Raw genomic sequence first — 17,914 nt, 5'->3', positions numbered from 1 at the left:
TCGCTTTGATGGAAGCCGAGAACACCTCTGCACTTCCACGAGGAATCACTGGGATGTTGGATAAGAGGGTTGGGTTTGCAGCAGGGTTCGTTTTGGTAAACGATAAGCTGAATTGATGTCCTACCGATCATATAACGCGAAGGAGCTTGGGACTAAACCCACGGTCTTCTGCTCAGTAAGCAAAAACGTTTGCCACTAGGCAGACGAGCACCTTTTTAATCACCGAGTTGCTGTTATTACCATGTAGTCATATTAACAAATAAAACGATTGACGAATCTTGAATGTGGATGGGCCTGAGATTAGACTCATGATGTTCTGCTCAGTAAGCAAAAACGGTTGGTCTAAGGCCACCGAGCCCCTCATATCACATAATACCGTTGCTCAAATTTGTGTATCCATTCAAACCCGGACCCAACGACAACAACGAGTTTCGCAAAATACACGATACACAAGCGATTTTACCATAAATCTCTTTGATATGTAAGGACCTGGGACCGCGTTTTTCTGCTCAGTAAGCAGGCCACTGTAACCGACGATCTTTCAAATCCGAAAACTAAAAACTATGAAAAAGTACTTCATTAGGTTCCACTTTCACGCGACGTTCAATGATAGGGTCCTATCCAGGATTACATCTGAAAAATCCAAATCTGGCCAACGCCCACCCTAAACCTAAACCTGTTCTAATCCACCTGAAATGACTAACGAATGGAAGACTTTGACTAGCCAGCCATGCAATAGTCTCATTCCGTGCCTTATGGCAACTTGATGATTCTATTGCGCTCATCTTTTGGCACCACCCAGGGGAGACTTGGTCCTGTACCCAATGCTTAACTTATCTCCATTCCACTCAGCTACTCGCAATTTCTTGTGATATAGTGGGCGGAATATTATTATATGAGACAATTCAATGCAGACGTCTTTCCAAATTTGGCAGATCGACAGGTAATCGGTGAGCTACCACGATAGTTGCTATTCAACAACTCGACAACGTCCCATCGTCAACGCCTGCTATGAGAATTTCCCATTGCAGACGCCAACGAAATAACGTTATCGAGCTATCGATCAACTACCCTGGTTATCGCCTGGTACCTTATAGCACGATGCTAGGAGGCGAACCGGAAGAATCGATGAGCTACCTCTCCCCCACAGGTGTTAAGCGAACTTGAGAAATATAGAAACCTTGAGGGTTTCTATATTTCTGCAAATTTTTAAGAAGTTCCAAGCACCTCAGAAAAGCTAGATCTAGAGATCTTTGGGGAATTTTAGATCTTAAGAGCAGTTCTCATGACTGTAGTTCAGACTTTTTGGAGCAGTTTAAATATCTACTTTTGTTTAGAAAAATTGAGAACCCTTAAGATGTTCCGACAATTTCAGGGAAGTACAGAGACCATCAAAGAATTTATGAAAACTTCAGAAATATTTCAGGAACTTCACAGAAGTCCAAAGAATATAATGGAAATTTATCTTCAATAGAATTAAGAGCAGTATGTAAGCTTCGAGAACATCAAGACAGATCAGAGAACCAACGGGCAGTTCAAAACATTTCAAGAAAAGATGCTATTTCAAGAACTTTTAAAAACGCTAAAATTTAGCTAAGTTGATTTGAGCATATCAACGAAGTTCCATTAATTAAAAAAAAATAAGGGAACTTTTAGCAAACAGCGATAAATATATTCAAGAAATTCCAGAGAACTTAGAATTTGGAAAGTTTCATGATATTCAGCGAAATTCCGAGTACTTTGAGGACGATCAGATAGCTTCAGAATAATCCCATTAACTTAAGCAAATTTGCAGAGACTTACAAGAAATTCCGTGGAATTATGGGGTATTCCATGAATTCTATGATTGATCCAAAAACGTCAGGGAATTTTGAATATATATATATATATATAAGAAAATTTGCCTGATTATTAAACAAATTTAGAGAACTTCAGGTAAGGAAAATATGTGAGCGTTTTAATGGTTAGAATACTTCAGGAAAATTGTCGAAACTTCAGGGCCAATCAATTAATTTCAGTAAAGTTGCGGGTTCTTCAAATATACTGGTCAATTCAGGGCTGTCTAGAGAGCTTTAAAGAAATTTAATAATCGTTTAGGTAGTCTAGACTATTGAAGAAGTTTTAAATTAGTGTCGATAATTTAATGGAAGTTTCATGAACTTCAGAAAAATCATGAGAACTTCAGTGAAAATCATTAAACTATATTAATTATTTCGCTCTAATTCCATGAAAATTGCGGGAGCACAAAAGTTCCACAAATTTAGAAAAACTTCGAAAACTTCACAGAAGGACAGTGATCTTCAGAAACATTTCGAGAACTTCATAGCTTATGAAGTATGGAGCTTGGAGATCCGCGAACTTCAGGATTTTTATGAACATTTGCAAAATGCAGGAGCATTTGAAAGAAGTTTAGTAAGCTTCGAAAATTGGAGGAATTTCAGGGAGAGGTCAGTTCCATTAGTTTCAGAAAATTAAATTTAAAGCAGTTCCCAGATTTGCAGATAACCTCAGAGACGTTAAAAATTTAATAGAGATCTTCGCATAACTTCAGAAGTTCACTGAAGCTTAAACATTTTAAGGACGGTTCAATTAAATTCAGCGCAGTGCAACAAGCTTCATGAGAACTGCAAAAACGCTAGAGAAGTTTCGAGAATTTCAGAAAAAAACAGAGAACCTCAGAGCAGTTCCGTTAACATTAGAGAAGTCACATAAAGTTTAGAGAAGTCTAGAGAACTTCAGCGAATTGTTAAAACTTTTGAAGAGATTCATGATCGTTAGAACAATTAAGGACACTTTAGGAAGTCCTATAAAGCTCAGGAACGTTTAAGAATTTGACAAGTAGTATTGTGAGCATCAGGCTAGTTCCTCAAACTACAAAAGAACTTCAAGACAGATTCATTAACTTCAGGAAAAAATTGGGATGTTCTCGGAATAGTCCACTCCATATTCAATGAAAATTTCGAATTCATTTTTTTTAAGTTTACTTCGAAATTACCTTAAAATTCTTCACAATAAGACACCCTTTGGAAAGATTATCAGAATATTCATTGAATTCATTTCAGATTTTCTTTTGAATCTCACTCCTTCCCTTGGAATTCTACTCATTTGGCATCTTAATCTAGCTGGCACTCACTAACTCTCCTGAATTTATTTTCCGAATTCCTTTGAAGATGTCCTGGAGTTATTCTCAGATTTAATTGTAATCCTTCTTTTAGTATTTGCAAAAAAAAAATCCAAGGACTTATGCTCCGATTTTGTTTTCTCCCACAAACTTTATGAAATTATCCTCAGGATGCCCTTGGAATTTTCCTTTAAAGTTCACAGGAGTTGTGCTCCTATGAAATTCCTAAGAGTTTTCAATCAATTTTTTTTTAATTTTTTTAGTCAATATATTTACAACTATGAGCCACTATTTAGTCACTTATTTCTTCAACGTGGTCACTAAAATCACTATTTTTGACAGCAGTGATGGTGATTGTAGCCCTGAAAGAAGATTTCCATGAGTATATTGAATAAAATTACAAGGGAATACAAGGGAGACATCTAAAATGGGGATATTCTGAGATGATTCAAAACATTTTTTTAGAATATGCTACAGAAATTCTACGGAGTTCCAAAGGTATCAAGATGATTAAATCATGAATATTTTTTCCGATTATTTTAGATCCGGGATTTAAAAATAAATTAAAATTTTGAATCTTGCGTAAAATTAGGGCCTTAGGTGCCTCAGGTACAACCATTCGTAAATGTTCTGGAAAACTCACAGGGCTGGTAGCAGAACACTTTTTAGTGACTAGGTCACTATTTTTAAGTCAGTCGCTAAAAAGTAACTTGTTTCAAAGTCACTATTTTTTTAATTTTTTTCACTAAAGTCACTTTTTTACAACCAATAATGATGAGAGTAGCCTTTAAACAAATCACATCAAATCACATATTGAGTTGGTTACAAATTTGAGTTAAAAGATTTATTAAGAATTAGCGTATAAAATCTGACAAGAATAGTTGCGAACAGGCCGGAACTGCTAAACTGGTGTTGAAGGAATATCTAATATTTTGATTTTTTTTTCCAACACAGTGATCTAGACATTCAGGTTCGTTATCTTCAAAATTTTTCCAGATTATAAAATTTATAATTTTTTGCTTTTTTGTGATTTTGAAATAGCCATAGGCACTATCACAAATTTTCCGAGGTTAAAAAAAAAAACTATGTCCAAGATTATAAAATGTTTGCATCGTTTCAGAAGCATTCAATTTTTTCTAGAATTGTGAACTTACATTCTATATATGCTGATATCATTCAGAGATCTCTAATTTTGAAGTCCCAGCATGGTCAAAAATCCCTAAAATTTAACCCTGAATCGTACAAGTTTCCTAAAGGTCGAGATTTTAGGTACTATACACATGAACAATTTTCTATGCTCGTGATCTTTCCATCTTGGAATTTTTTTCTCGTTCCAGAATAATGAGATTTTTACTTAGTCTGCTATCTAGAAAAGTTTTGTAGTTGTAGTTTTGTGTTATAAAAGTTTCTATATTCGAAATTTTAAAAATTTATATCTTATAACGTTGCTTTTTTCATTTTGATTCTACTACTATTGCATCACTTCCACTATCACTTTTAAACGCCTATTACAGACAAGGTTGCAAATACTCATTTCAGCTAAAATAATGTTTTTCGGAATAATAAAACCAAAAGATGGTATGATGGCATGTTTTACTTGTAACTTACAAGAAGAGGCTACAAAGTATGCGTTTGAACATAAAACCTGTAAACTTTGCTTTCTATGAGTCACAATCAGCGATTTTATAATCGCTGAGTGAGTGAGTGAGTGAGTGAGTGAGTTTGTGAAAAATCGCTGATTGTGACTCTCATGAAGTGAAATAAACAGGTTTAATATGTCAAACACATTCTTTGCAACCTCTTCTTGTATCCTACCAATTCAAAATATGACCATGGTATCTAATTATTTCATAATTAAAAAAAAAAACATTGTTTTAGCTGAAATGAGTATTTGCAACCTTGATTACAGATATGTATTTCGTTACCCAGACAACCAGAATGCACGTATATTCAAAGTTGTTTCTGTGATATACAAACATATAAACAAACAATCAAATCGTATATAATGCAAAAACAGAGCTTATACGTACAAAAGTGGAGGCGATATACGTTCACGTTTTCATTTATTTTTAAGCGAGTTGATTTGACATCATATACGATTTAATCTGTAACAACAAATTCAATTTGAAAAGTTTTACGATGTAATCCGATATAATTTGTGATGCAGTACGATGGAAAAATGATTAATCGCATCTTAGTCGGAAATTTGCATTCTATACGATTCAACTCAAACATAATGCAATCTATGTCATACTTATATGCGATGTTGACTTAAACTGTAGTTATTTACGATACTGTCTGTACATTGTTTTACGACTTCTGGTTGTCTGGGTACTGTTTGCAAACTTTTTCAGTGTCTAGTCAATCAATTTAGAACATCGGTTCTCAAAATTTTGTTGATTGTGACCCATTTTGAGAAATTCCGTATGCTTGCGACCCACAAATATGGAATACAAATGTTATTCTATGGCTTGAAAACTCCAAAAGGGCTATAAATTGCCAAAAAAGCCTTCTGCAATATTGCCTGCAAAACAAAATGGCGTTTACAGCTGTGTTCGATAAAACAGCAGCGCATGCCGATTTTCATACAAAATGGTCAACTTTGACATGATGTAACTTAGTTAACTTATGATCAAATTTTCAAATAAAAAACTGCCATTATTTTGAACAATTTTACCTGGTGTCTCACTTTCCGGTAGGTGCTTGCAAAAATTTAGCATTTTGTAATCGTAAAATTGAAAATATTTGTAGTGTTTGGCGAACGTTTCAGCTCAATTGATCATAAGTTAACAAAGTAACATCATGTCAAAGTTGACCATTTTGTATGAAAATTGACATGCGCCGCTATTTTATCGAACACAACTGTAGGTATTTCACCCATGAAGAAAATTTAGGTATTTGAAAATCAATCCCCTTAAACGGCTTGACAATTCTCACAATAATCTTGGAATCGACAACTCTCATAATATACTTTAAATGTCATAATGGTCCTAAGACGCAAACATTCACCCAATAAAATAAAGTCATAATTAAACGTTTCAAACTGGAATTGAAATGACCTGAAAATAACTAAACAGTCCAGAAATTAATTGATATAATAGCCCTGAAAATGTCGAAATAATTAACCCATTAATCGCTAAAATGGCATTGCAGGGTGTCCATCCAACCAGGAAATCCGGGGAAAAAACGGGATATTGGAGTTGCCGGGAAAAATCCGGGAAAACCCAAATCGCACCTGGAAAGATCATATAAGTAACAATTTTGGTTTTATCATAGTCTTGTAGGCCATAATTTGGTCTTGAAGAATCATTTGAACCTTTATAAAACTTGCAATGTCACTTGGAATCAATCAATTTTATATCATATACATACATAAAGTATCAAAAATCCCAAAAAATACAAAACCTCTATTCTTTTCTTTCACTCGCCATCTGTTCGCGCACGGGGTTTCAAACGGTCAAAACGGGGTCAAACGGTGATTTTGCCGTTGTTCCTACTACCATAGCTTACAGAGTATTTTCTTATAATTTCTGTTGGTGTCATTTGAAGAAAAATGTTTGAATTCTTTTGCTGCAATTTTCCGAGTGAAGAAGTTCTAGTATAAAGCCTGAGCGAGACATATCTTGTTACGAAGCTTGAATATAAGAAGCAGATTCATGCCAATAAATAAATATCCGATCTCAAACTCCTTACATGCTCCATCATGCTTGGCATGCAAATGTTTGACACCGGACACAATCAACGAACTAAGATGATTGGTCCAGAGATAATTTAAAAATAGTTTCTGCACTTTGTGCTAACCAGCTACATCAGATTATTTAGGACATCGTAGAATACCTCGGTTAGTCTGTAAAACATAAAAATCTGACTCCATACCTCTCACGCCAAAGACAAAGTACTTAATTATCTTAGAGATAATTCATCCAGCTTAAACCTTTCTAGGGGTAATCATCATTATCATGAGTTCAAATTTAAGTCACAAATGATCCAAGAGTGTTACTCATTAAAAAAGAATGACGATCTGAACTTCAGGCATTTTGGAAAACCGAATAATCCAAATCAATGATATTATGGGGCTTCCCGATGGTTTACCATACAACGATAAATTAAGAATTAATTCGAATCATCATATGCTTTGTTGAGTCTGCAGAACTTCAAGAACAGATATCCAGGATGATTATGATAATCGAACAATGTTAGTTTTAAACACAATTGATAATTTTAAATTTTGTTATGAACGGAGACTCAAAATGCTCAAAAGTGAAAATCGGACAAGATTTCGATAAACCTGTAAAATATCTCCAAGAAAATAATGAAAATGAGAATGAAAATATGTTGGTAACATATCTTTGTATCCCACAAAATGTTGTTTGACTTATAGATCTTTAAGATTTAAACTCCAGGAAGATTAAAAAGAAAGAATACTGCGTTTCTCCTGTTCAGGTATCATTAATACATGATTTTTCCGACTTAACAAAGCAACATTTAGGCTCATTTTTGCGAGACTCTTTGATTTTATACGAATTCATGATTCCATGAAATTTTGGAGATCTAGATCATCAACATATTAAAGTAAATCTCATCTCATATTTGTTCTACAAAAAAGACAAATTGTAGAGCAATTCTGCTGCAAAAATATATGATTATCTATAAACGGTTAATTTTGAACGTCTTTTTTGTATAAGTCAGAGGTTTTTTTTTTAATTAACCGGGAAAAAACCGGGAATTGAAAAATTGGATTTGAATGGACACCCTGGCATTGAAATATTAAAAGCTTAAAATATGAAATAAGCATAAGAAAATTGTAATGCTTCAGATCAAGTTATCTAAAATTCCACGACCAACCTAAGGGTAGCTCGCAACCCACCGAGAAACGCTGATTAAGAATATCACAATTTTGTCGTCCAAGAATTTGAATTTTTTTCTGTGTCTCAAATTTTCGTTTAGTGCTTTATTCAATTAATAAAATTTTTATTTGACTAGGCAATAATAATTAATCAAATAATAATTTTTCGAGGTCAAAAAACTATTTGTTAGATTGGGAGGCAGCTCCCACACCTGGACCCTACCTATCAACCCATCAACTCATGAGCCGGGGGACCAACGGCTTTACTTCCCTTCCGAAGGAAGGCGTTATTATAGATGTTATGCCTCAGAAAATCCCGGCGGTAGAATAATTTTCCTAATTTCTTGTTGTTAGAGGTATCGTAAACTAATCGAAGACCTTACCCAATCTAGTATTAAAAAAAGTAATTGACAACATAATTTTAAAATTAAAAAGAGAAACTAAATCCAAAATTTATCTTATTTTCAGAAAATTCTCAAATATTTTGATGTGAGCAACCCCCAAGCTGTGAAAAGAGATAATTTTAGAGTAAGGACATGTTGAAGAATCACACTTGAAAATCAAATTTCGAATATGACCATTATTTATCAACCTTCATAAATCTTCAAATGTCTGATCAGATAGCGCCAAATATGCTTGGCATTCATAGTTTAACACATAAATTTGTCATTTTTCAATGACGTTGCATTCAGTTAACGAAACTTTTTTTTTAGGTATACGATAAAATAGAGTTTAAGGATGCTTTACAAAGGGTAGGTGTTTCAGTTATGGTGTTACTTAAAAATGTTTCAGTTATGGCCTATGGTGTACCATTGCTTAAGTTAAACGTAGATGTCAAGTCACTAACAAAAATGTGCAATTGGTGTGTAAAATTGTGCACATGCTATTGATGTCAACTGCTATTGATTAGTTCGAGAGATTTATTCGCGAAAATTCATCGTCGGAAGTCCTGATTTGCACGGGCTTAGATTTGCAATCAAAAACCTCTCAATCTGATGATCACACCGCGCAGATTTGAATACGAAATGCGGTGGGCTATTTCTTTTTGCGCTGCAAATGAGCAAACATCGAATCAATTCAGATTGCTATTCAATTCAACGAAATCATAATTCCGGTGCACACAATGTTTTGATACATTACTTCCGACATGTCATTTTTCATTTTATTATGACCAAAGAGAAAAAAAAAAAAATTAAAATCGAGGTAAATCAAACTGCAATCCAATTTTCACCCGTCCGATTGTAAATTCCATTAACTGCAGTTGCAGCGGAAGCCCCTACCGCTGTTGTCCTTCCACTTCAAGGACGTTTCCCGTTTCCGCTCCGTCGCTGTAGCCTTTGCCATGTAATATTGCGTTTGGATAAAATATTCCTCGCGATACCACCGTTATCAGATCAATTTAATCCTACATGCCCGATGGTGTGCGGTTTGTGGGAAAATTTATTCACCGGCCACTCTGTGCTCTGGGCTTACATACAGTAGGTGTTTTCGCCGTTTGCTGGATGATAATTCAAGTTAATCCTGCATGGCTGAACCGGAGTACAACAGTGCGGTGTACTCTATTGTGTATTTCCAGCCATACGAGTGTGTTTGTGTGGGTGTGCGCGTGTTCTGTATTTACAGACACAGAGTGAATGCGCGCATTTTGGCCTTTCCAGAACGACGACGACGCATCCACGGAGCTGTCTGTCGGTCGGTCGGCCGGCATGGGAAAATTTTGTATGATTTCAATTATACTCGGGCAATAAAGGTGATTTATAACTATATTGTCCTGCCCCGCCCGTCGTCGCTCCGACACCGGCCGATAATGCCCTATGATTGCAACAACGGGCAGGACGACAGGATTTCGCCGTCGTTCGTTGGAAGGTGATATGTAACCAACCGCGCCTTGCTTGGTTGGTCCCGATGTAAATGCGTGTGCTTGCAGATTTTTAAAATCTGCTTTTTCCCTATCCTTGAGCCGTTTGAATTGAGCTCCCATAGCAGGCCCAACCGGGCAGTGTAAGCAGCAATCATCATCCGAGCGTGAAAATTGTGGTGCGGTATGCATTTTTTTCTTTTCGCTACAACAGCTTCGGCGAATGGGCCGCCGCCACACGAGAAATGCGATCGTCAGCGGAAAAATGCAGCATTTTGGGTGGTGTGCGCAAAAGTGCCGGTAAAAGGTTTTAAAATTTTCTCCAACAAGAGTTACGGCCGACGACAATAATGTCGACTGTGGGGGGTTTGCATGTGGATGGGGCCGGCGAGATTGGACAGGATTGCCGGGAGCTTTGCCAGGATTACTGTAATGGGTGGTGCGCAATAATTCGAGGCATTATTTTGCATTTTGGGATGGTATTATTGTGCTCGAATGGTTTCGTATTGGTTGCAGTTATTGTAATGGCGGTAATTATGAGACTTTGATTTATTATCAGCTGCTGCAATTTTTGAACGTTGGTTCTTCCAGTTTCCACGATCAAGCTAAGTATATTATACTTATGATCTTTTTCTTACAGGCTCTCTTATGCGAGTCTTAAACGAATAGTAAAAAGCTTACGAAAAAAAAAATGGAAATGCATTCAATTTGGGCTTTACGCGATTTTCATGTTTTCGATTTTGCTCTCTTTCAGGATGACTATTGATATTTTAATACCTCCATATTTTTCTTTGAACTATGTTAATTATTATTATTATTATTTTAGAGTTTTAACACTTCTCAGCAAAAATGCTGGAAAATTTCACCAACCCCGGGCTGTCTTTATGCCAAGGGGGTTAGGCTCTGTGGATCTCATTCGTCAGTTGACTTACATCCTAATTTGTTTGCTTCAGTCGGATCAGTTATGATGATTCAGGAACCCCCGGACAATACTACAGGTTCCAAGAATCACTGCTTTCTGCATGCTATTCAGTTCTCTTCGTAGTTCCAACTCTTCAAGGGAACGTATAGGGGTACGGGGAACAATTCCGGCCGCCGAGATTACTACCGGAACTATACGCACATCCTCCAGGTGCCACATCTGCTTCAACTCCTCCACCAAATCGTGGTACTTCAGTATCTTGGTCGAGAACGTTGACTGAACATTGCGATTTAACGGTACAGCGATATCGATGAGGGTTACCCGCTTCATCCTTTTGTCGTAAACCACAATGTCAGGGCGATTGGAACGAATGTGGACATCCGTAATGATCTCGCGATCCCAGTACAGTTTTATGCAACTATTTTCCAGTATCGGGTCTGGCAGGTAGCTTGTAGTGGGGTACGTACTGGTTCACCAAGTTGTGCTTCAGTGCAAGTTGTTGGTTCTCAATCTTAGCGACATCGTTGTGACGACCGAGATACGCTACTTCTGCCAACGCTTGGCAACTTTCTACACACTTTCTACACCGGTCTTCTACTTCTTCGTGCAATATGTACCTACGGTAGTTGTGCGTCGCAATAACCCGATCTTGGATGGCTACCATGAAACCTTCAGTCTCTTAGAAGAGTTTACCTCGCACCAACTACGTATTCGACGCCACTTTGTCGACATGCGCTTGTTCCAACTGCGACTTTATCTTCGACAGTTTTTAGGTCGCAATTCAACTGGTAGTCTTCCTGCGCCAGATGCAGGGCGCTGAACCCGTGGTCTGCCTCACAAACAGCACGGTAGACTTTGTGACGGTTCTGGATTTCTACGAAGTAGCTTCGCAACTGCTGAATCTGGAAACACATAACGCTTGGATATCAGTGATGCCTCTTCCTCCTTCATTACGTGGCAAGGTGATTCTCTCAACGGCCGACTTTGGGTGATGCATGCGAGGCTTCGTGAACGCCACTCGTACTGCTCGTTCTATCGCCTCCAACTCTGTTGTGGTCCACTTTATCACCCAAAAGCTGTAGGTCAACAGGGGCACGGCAAACGTGTTTATCGCCTTTATCTTGTTGCCGGCCGACAGGAACGACCTCAGAACACGATTGATTCGATACAAGAACTTTTCCTGCAGCTCCTTCTTGATCGTTGTATGGCGAATCCCTTTCAGTTGCAGGAACCCCAGGTACTTGTAGGTTTCGCCTTCAACCATATTCCGAATCTCCTCCTGTTCGTTGATGCGGAAACTGCCAGTATCCACTACTTGACCCCGACGGACGGATATTGACTGTTCGACATTTATCGACTCCAAACTCCATCCGGATGTCATTACTGAACACCGTTACAAGCTCCAAGAGACGGTGCAGCTTCTCCACTGTTTCCGCAAACAGCTTCAAGTCATCCATGTAGAAGGTGTGGGTAACATTTGTGCTTCTTCCTCCACTTTTCAAATCGTAGCCATAGTTGCATTGATCGAGTGCTCTGCTGAGGGGGTTCATCGCAAGACAGAACCATAGTGGACTAAAGGTATCACCTTGGAAAATCCCCCTTCTTATGCTGAGAGTTCTGGACCGTAACACCACTGATCCGTCAGTAACGTGGAGATATGTGCTCCACATTCCCATTGCGTGCTGCATAAGCCTGATGACTCCACCGTCCACCTTGTACAACTGCAGTACCTTGAGAAGGTACGAATGCGGTACTGAGTCGTACGCCTTCTTGTAGTCGATGTACGCCATGCTAAGGTTTCTCTTTTTTCTGGCCGACAATAACTGCATCGATGGTGACCGGATCTTTGCAGCCTTGAGTGTTTTATTACTCATGAGAGCACTTTATACAGACTCCAGAGACCGGAACGGGAGTCAAACCCTCTGCCAACTCCCTCAACAATCCTTAAGCTGAAGTAATGAAATTGGGTTGTTAGCGGAATGCTAAATATTTTATTTTATTTAATCCTTGAGCCTTTGATTTACTGGATAAAAAGTGGGGAGCGAGTTGAAAAATTATATCGAAACTGATTTATTACAGAACAAATTTGTAAGATCCTTACCCATCTTGTTTTCGTTATAAAAAAATAAAAATTGTTGAATCAGAGGGTGGCCAACGAACCGGAAAATCGTGAAAACCGGGAATTCGACGAAGAACCGGAAAAATCACCCTTCGTTGTTTTTTTTTTAAATTCCGGATCTACTTGATTTAATTACGCACGCATCATACCCCAACAAACATTGAATGTTCATTAAGAGCTAAGATTATTCAAAAATATGCTTTTTTACCAATAAAATTGATTATTTAGCAGTTCAAGTTGTTTGTTGGGACGGTCACTCTTAATAGGAAGTATTTTGTTTGAACGGCATTCCACATTGCGACCTGCTCTTTTGTCATATGACATGTCAAAAAATATCAATATTGAATATTTAGAAAATTCATATCCTTCCAAGCACAAATATGAATCATCGTGGTAAAAAGTCAATCATAAAACACCAAAATGGCCAGTGTACAACACAAAAAATGTAAGGCCATATAAAGGAACTACTGGACCGCATTGGCTCACGACGAGCAACTGAATCCGATCAGTAGCGGTGCGGCTTCTTCATCTTTCTTCGGTGAAGCGAGGGCTCTTGAGCGCAGCCTTGATAGCTTGCTGCTTGCGGGCAGCCATTCGATGTGTACTGGAGAAAATGTGCAACGCCACGCGCCGAAATCACTGCTGCTGCTGATGATGACGACCGGATACCACCACGCACCACACGCGGTGATTGAATAAACACCGTTCGGCGAGACCGGATGGAATTCGATTTTCAAATCTGTGTTAGGGAAAGAACTTTTCGGCGGCAATCGGAGATAACAGTTGCAAATTCGTGCAATTTTAAATAGTGACGTTTTGAAAATTGATAAACAGATTCGAAGAAAATTTACAATCGATTGGCGTATTAAAACCGCGGGAAAAACCCATGCCGATGACAAATCGAGAAAAAATGGAGGTTATTCCGAGAGTCGATGTGACTTTTGTCACTAGTGAAGTGAGAAAAGTCACGTCGTGGTGACGATTTCATTTGCACAGAGAGTTCACGACATGTCTCTTCTCACCGCAGTAGTGACCAGAAAATAATAAATAACCGAAATAACTCCCATAATCTTTTTTTAATCTCAAGATTCTTGGACTAGACTAGATATTTTTTCGATTGAATTTTGTGAAGATTTTTGAATGGATAACACCAGGGTCTTTTTTTAGGGAAAACACCAAGGTTTTTTTTAGAGAAAATCAAAGGGAGTTTTGGAAAGAACTTTTAATGATTTTAGACTTTAACTTCATGCCAGTTGTGTGAGTTCAGAGTTTTTTTTAAATAGCTCTGTGGAAATTTCAGATCAATTGTGAAGAGAATCCCAGGATCCGCGAAAAATGCCAAAGAAATTCAGATGATACTTCAAAGAAAATTCCGAGGATAATTCCAACGGCATCACGAAACGAATTTCTAGAGAATTTCATGGAAACTTCTAAGCAAAAGTTAGAGCAGAAGTCGATAATAATTCTAAACAAAATTTCAAGGCAATTCGCAAGTGAATTGTTTTTGAATTCAAAAGAGGATTAAAATGAATTTTGAATAGAATTATAGCAGATATCTCAGCGAATTCCTAGAAGAAACTTTACAATTCGAAGACAATCTAAGGATGAATTTCATGTTTTTTTTTATGGATCTGCAAAGAATTTTTAGACTGTTATGAAATTTTTGTTAAAGACTCTCAGAGAGAATTTAAATCTTATTTTAAAAGAATTCTGAAATAAACGCTTGGAAAAGATTGAAAAAAAAATGTTTGAGAATATTCTAATAAAATCCTGTGAAGATTTTCGATTAAATTTTCCAGGAAGTTAAAATGTAGACAAATTTTGAAGAATTCGAACACATGTTCGTTTTGGAACATGAAAACTTCTCACGTTCCTCAATCTTCTCGCAATATTTAATTTAAAATAAAACACTTTAAACCATGAAGATTTTTCTAAATTCAGGATCATATAATTTTCTAAGCATGAAAATATAAAAAAAAAAATTAAAAATATAAGCCTCAGAATTTAAATATTTGATGTAGGACTTCGTCTGAGATTTCTGTGTGGGGGTACACTTTGTGAAATCCGAAAATGGAACATGTAACGAAATTATGCAAGATTTTGAACGTTAATAACTTCGCCCCTGGACCAATTTCAATATTTTTTTCACCAATCGATCAGAAATATTTCTACGCATCGATGCAATGCTTTTGACTGTTGATTTTCAAAAAGCAACTCAATAGCAAAGTGGCAAATTTCAAGCATGTTCCAAAAGCGTTGAAATAACTAACAAATTCACCAATTACTTACATGCATATGCTGCTTCCCCAACACAGTCGTTTCTAGACGAAAAATGTCGATGTAGCATTGCTGCTTCCCCAACACAGTCATCAAAGAGTCGTTAGTGGACGAAACAAGTCTAAGTGGCATTGGCCCCCAATCTTCGGGCGTGTGCGAATAGGGAGGATGCAATTGTATTACATTTTGCACACTCATCGCCATATTCAGAACCATACGCCCCCAACGACCACAAAAAATGCTCTCCAAAGTTGTAATCTTGTAACCAAACTTGCAAGCAGGGGTGCAAGTGATTTTGATCGATTCTCTTCATCGACTTTCTGTTTCGTTAATAACTCGACAGCAAACACATTCATTGATACGTTTGTTGTTCTGGAAGATAGAAGAGCATAGCAGAAGACTTTAAGCCTGTACTACCATCGGTCCTTTTTAGGGCCACCAAGATTTTCCAAAATAGTTAAATTTCTGAACATGTCCCAACTAAAATTCATATCAGAAGGTTCTTTTTAGAGCAATCATAGTCTTACACAAGCTCATGCTGCAGTTAACAAATAACATTTATTATAGGGAAAATGTATGTAATGTCGGCCTAAGTGTCCCTAATTTGGGCCCATACATAAATTCAACAATCCACTAAATTTTCAATAGCGACCAAAAATATCCATTAGTACCGCCCTAATGACGCGTTCATCTAGATAAAATTGATAAATAGCAGACTTTTAGCAATGGGCCCAATCTTAGATCCATAGGCCAACATTAGAGCCATTTCCCCTATAAGACCACGTAGTCCTACGTCACCATTGCGTGCAACCCCCTAGCGCTGTCCCTTGTAGTTTTTTTTTCCAAACCTTAAACCTTGACCTTTGTCTGTGTTCAATTGTGGAAAAATTGAATTCTTTTATAATTTTCTCCATTTTCTCCTCATACTATTAATAATTCTAGCAATTCGCTGAAAATTTCTCTTGAAGTTCTCCTCAGCATGTACTTAGTATTCACCTGAAATTCCAATGGAATTACCAAAGGAATTTCTTTTAGGTTCTTTGAAATGCTCCTCATAATTTTCTTACAAATCCCTCACCTCGGCTAGTTTTTAACCTGGACGTTGGTGGGCGGGCCTAATCTTATGCTTCATAGTGGAGCGTTGGAGACGGTTGGTTTAGGTCCGGCATCGTTGGCTCATGCCGTGACAGAATAGCGTCATGAGCATGCGATGAGGATAACTGAGCTTCCCCTCTCTGATGAATCATTGCATGAGAGAACCAAAGTTCTAGCCTGAAGTGATAGTAACACACTTGTTACTCCTTTGTTTGAAAGCCGCGTTGTAGTACGCTTACGTATAGGCACTGACGTTGGGTGCGATACTGGCGGGTTTTGCCGCAAATCACTCTTATTTTATTTATTTTTACGCAGATAGATTTATTTGGGTTTGCAAGGGAACTACACTATTGAAATATTTCAGAAAGTGCCCAACAGTGCTCCTTCTACTTGCGTGACAAGCTTTCGTTGTTGTTTTCATTGAGGTATTACTCAGGGAACAATGTTAAACACCATTTCTGTACATGGTATTGCAACTAATCTTATATGTGCTTCATTTTGATTTGGGATAAATGTTTGAACTATGGCTCCATTTCCACTGTGGCGTGCTTCTATTGTGACATATCCATACGTAATTTTGTGGGACGACATTGTGGAAACGTGTGAGTGTAGTTGGAGCATATACCCTATATAATTTAAAAATCAGCTAGGAATCTAATTTCAAAGTGAAGCATTTTAGTCACTTAAAGGTGTCACCTGGGTCGATCTAAGATATAATAAATATAGATCAAAGTCAAAATTACTTGAAACATGTTCAATTTTAGATTGCATAGCAGTTTAGGTTCTTAATAAGGCATGAGTTATGATTGATTAGGTAAATTAGAGATTTTAATTATTTATTAAATTAGACTAATGAGATATCATAATCATCAAACGAACTTAAATAAGAAAATTTAGACAACCGAATAGTAATAATAATAGTAATAGTAGTAGATTAACAAAAGAGTTAGGATGCGGGGGGTCCGCTTGGGAGGCAACTAGTCTTTAAAGCAACTGGCAACTAGCCTTTTCATATATTGTCTGTTTATTTTGATGATTGCTTTAAAATATCAATTTGGTATACATGTGAAAGGATGCATACGTACATTATCGTACTTCCAGAGGAGACCCGATTCGTACCGCCCTTCTTTTGGGATTGTCAGCTTCTCAAGCATCTCCATGGCACGTTGATCCTCCGTTGATCGCAGAATTTTCTCTGGTTTGACAACGCCAAGACTATCCAGCGTGAAGTAGTTCTTCATAGCAGCATGCAGGTTTTCATCAGACTCGAGGTTGCATTCACACACTTTAATCGTGTGGACATTCACGTAGCTTGGCTGTTTCTGTGTTCGTGAACAACTCCCGTAAACTATTCATCCCAACCGTGTTTTGACTGCGATAGGTTCGTAAGGCTTTCCTTCTCGACTTTTCATAGCATGCCCAAGCGATGCATGGTCAAGACCAATCAGGATTCGTGGACAGATGTTGCTGTAGGATTCGACAGGTAGTCCGCTGAGGTGTTGCAGCAATTCTGAATACACTAATGTCTGCGGCCGAAGTTGTAGGTTCTGAATCGTATGTACGTTAGACATCCTGTGCGGCTTCGAAGTATTTCCGATGGCTGATATTTGCACCTCTACTTTCTGAGATGCGTTCTCCACTCTTTTGGTACCACCTGTCCATTTTAAGCACAGTGG

General features: G+C 37.6%; 1 pseudogene; it reads right to left on the bottom strand.

Annotated features, from left to right (window-relative positions):
- Window positions 1-10,714: 10,714 nt before the first annotated feature.
- On the bottom strand, window positions 10,715-17,479 carry LOC135709787 (uncharacterized; annotated as a pseudogene).
- Window positions 17,480-17,914: the final 435 nt, after the last annotated feature.

The sequence above is a fragment of the Ochlerotatus camptorhynchus genome, unplaced genomic scaffold (genome assembly GCF_037179485.1).
Source record: "Ochlerotatus camptorhynchus isolate MF236.1 unplaced genomic scaffold, CSIRO-AGI_Acam_v1.1 ptg000364l, whole genome shotgun sequence".
Taxonomy (NCBI): Eukaryota; Metazoa; Arthropoda; class Insecta; order Diptera; family Culicidae; genus Ochlerotatus; species Ochlerotatus camptorhynchus.
This window is presented reverse-complemented; position numbering and strand designations above follow the sequence as displayed.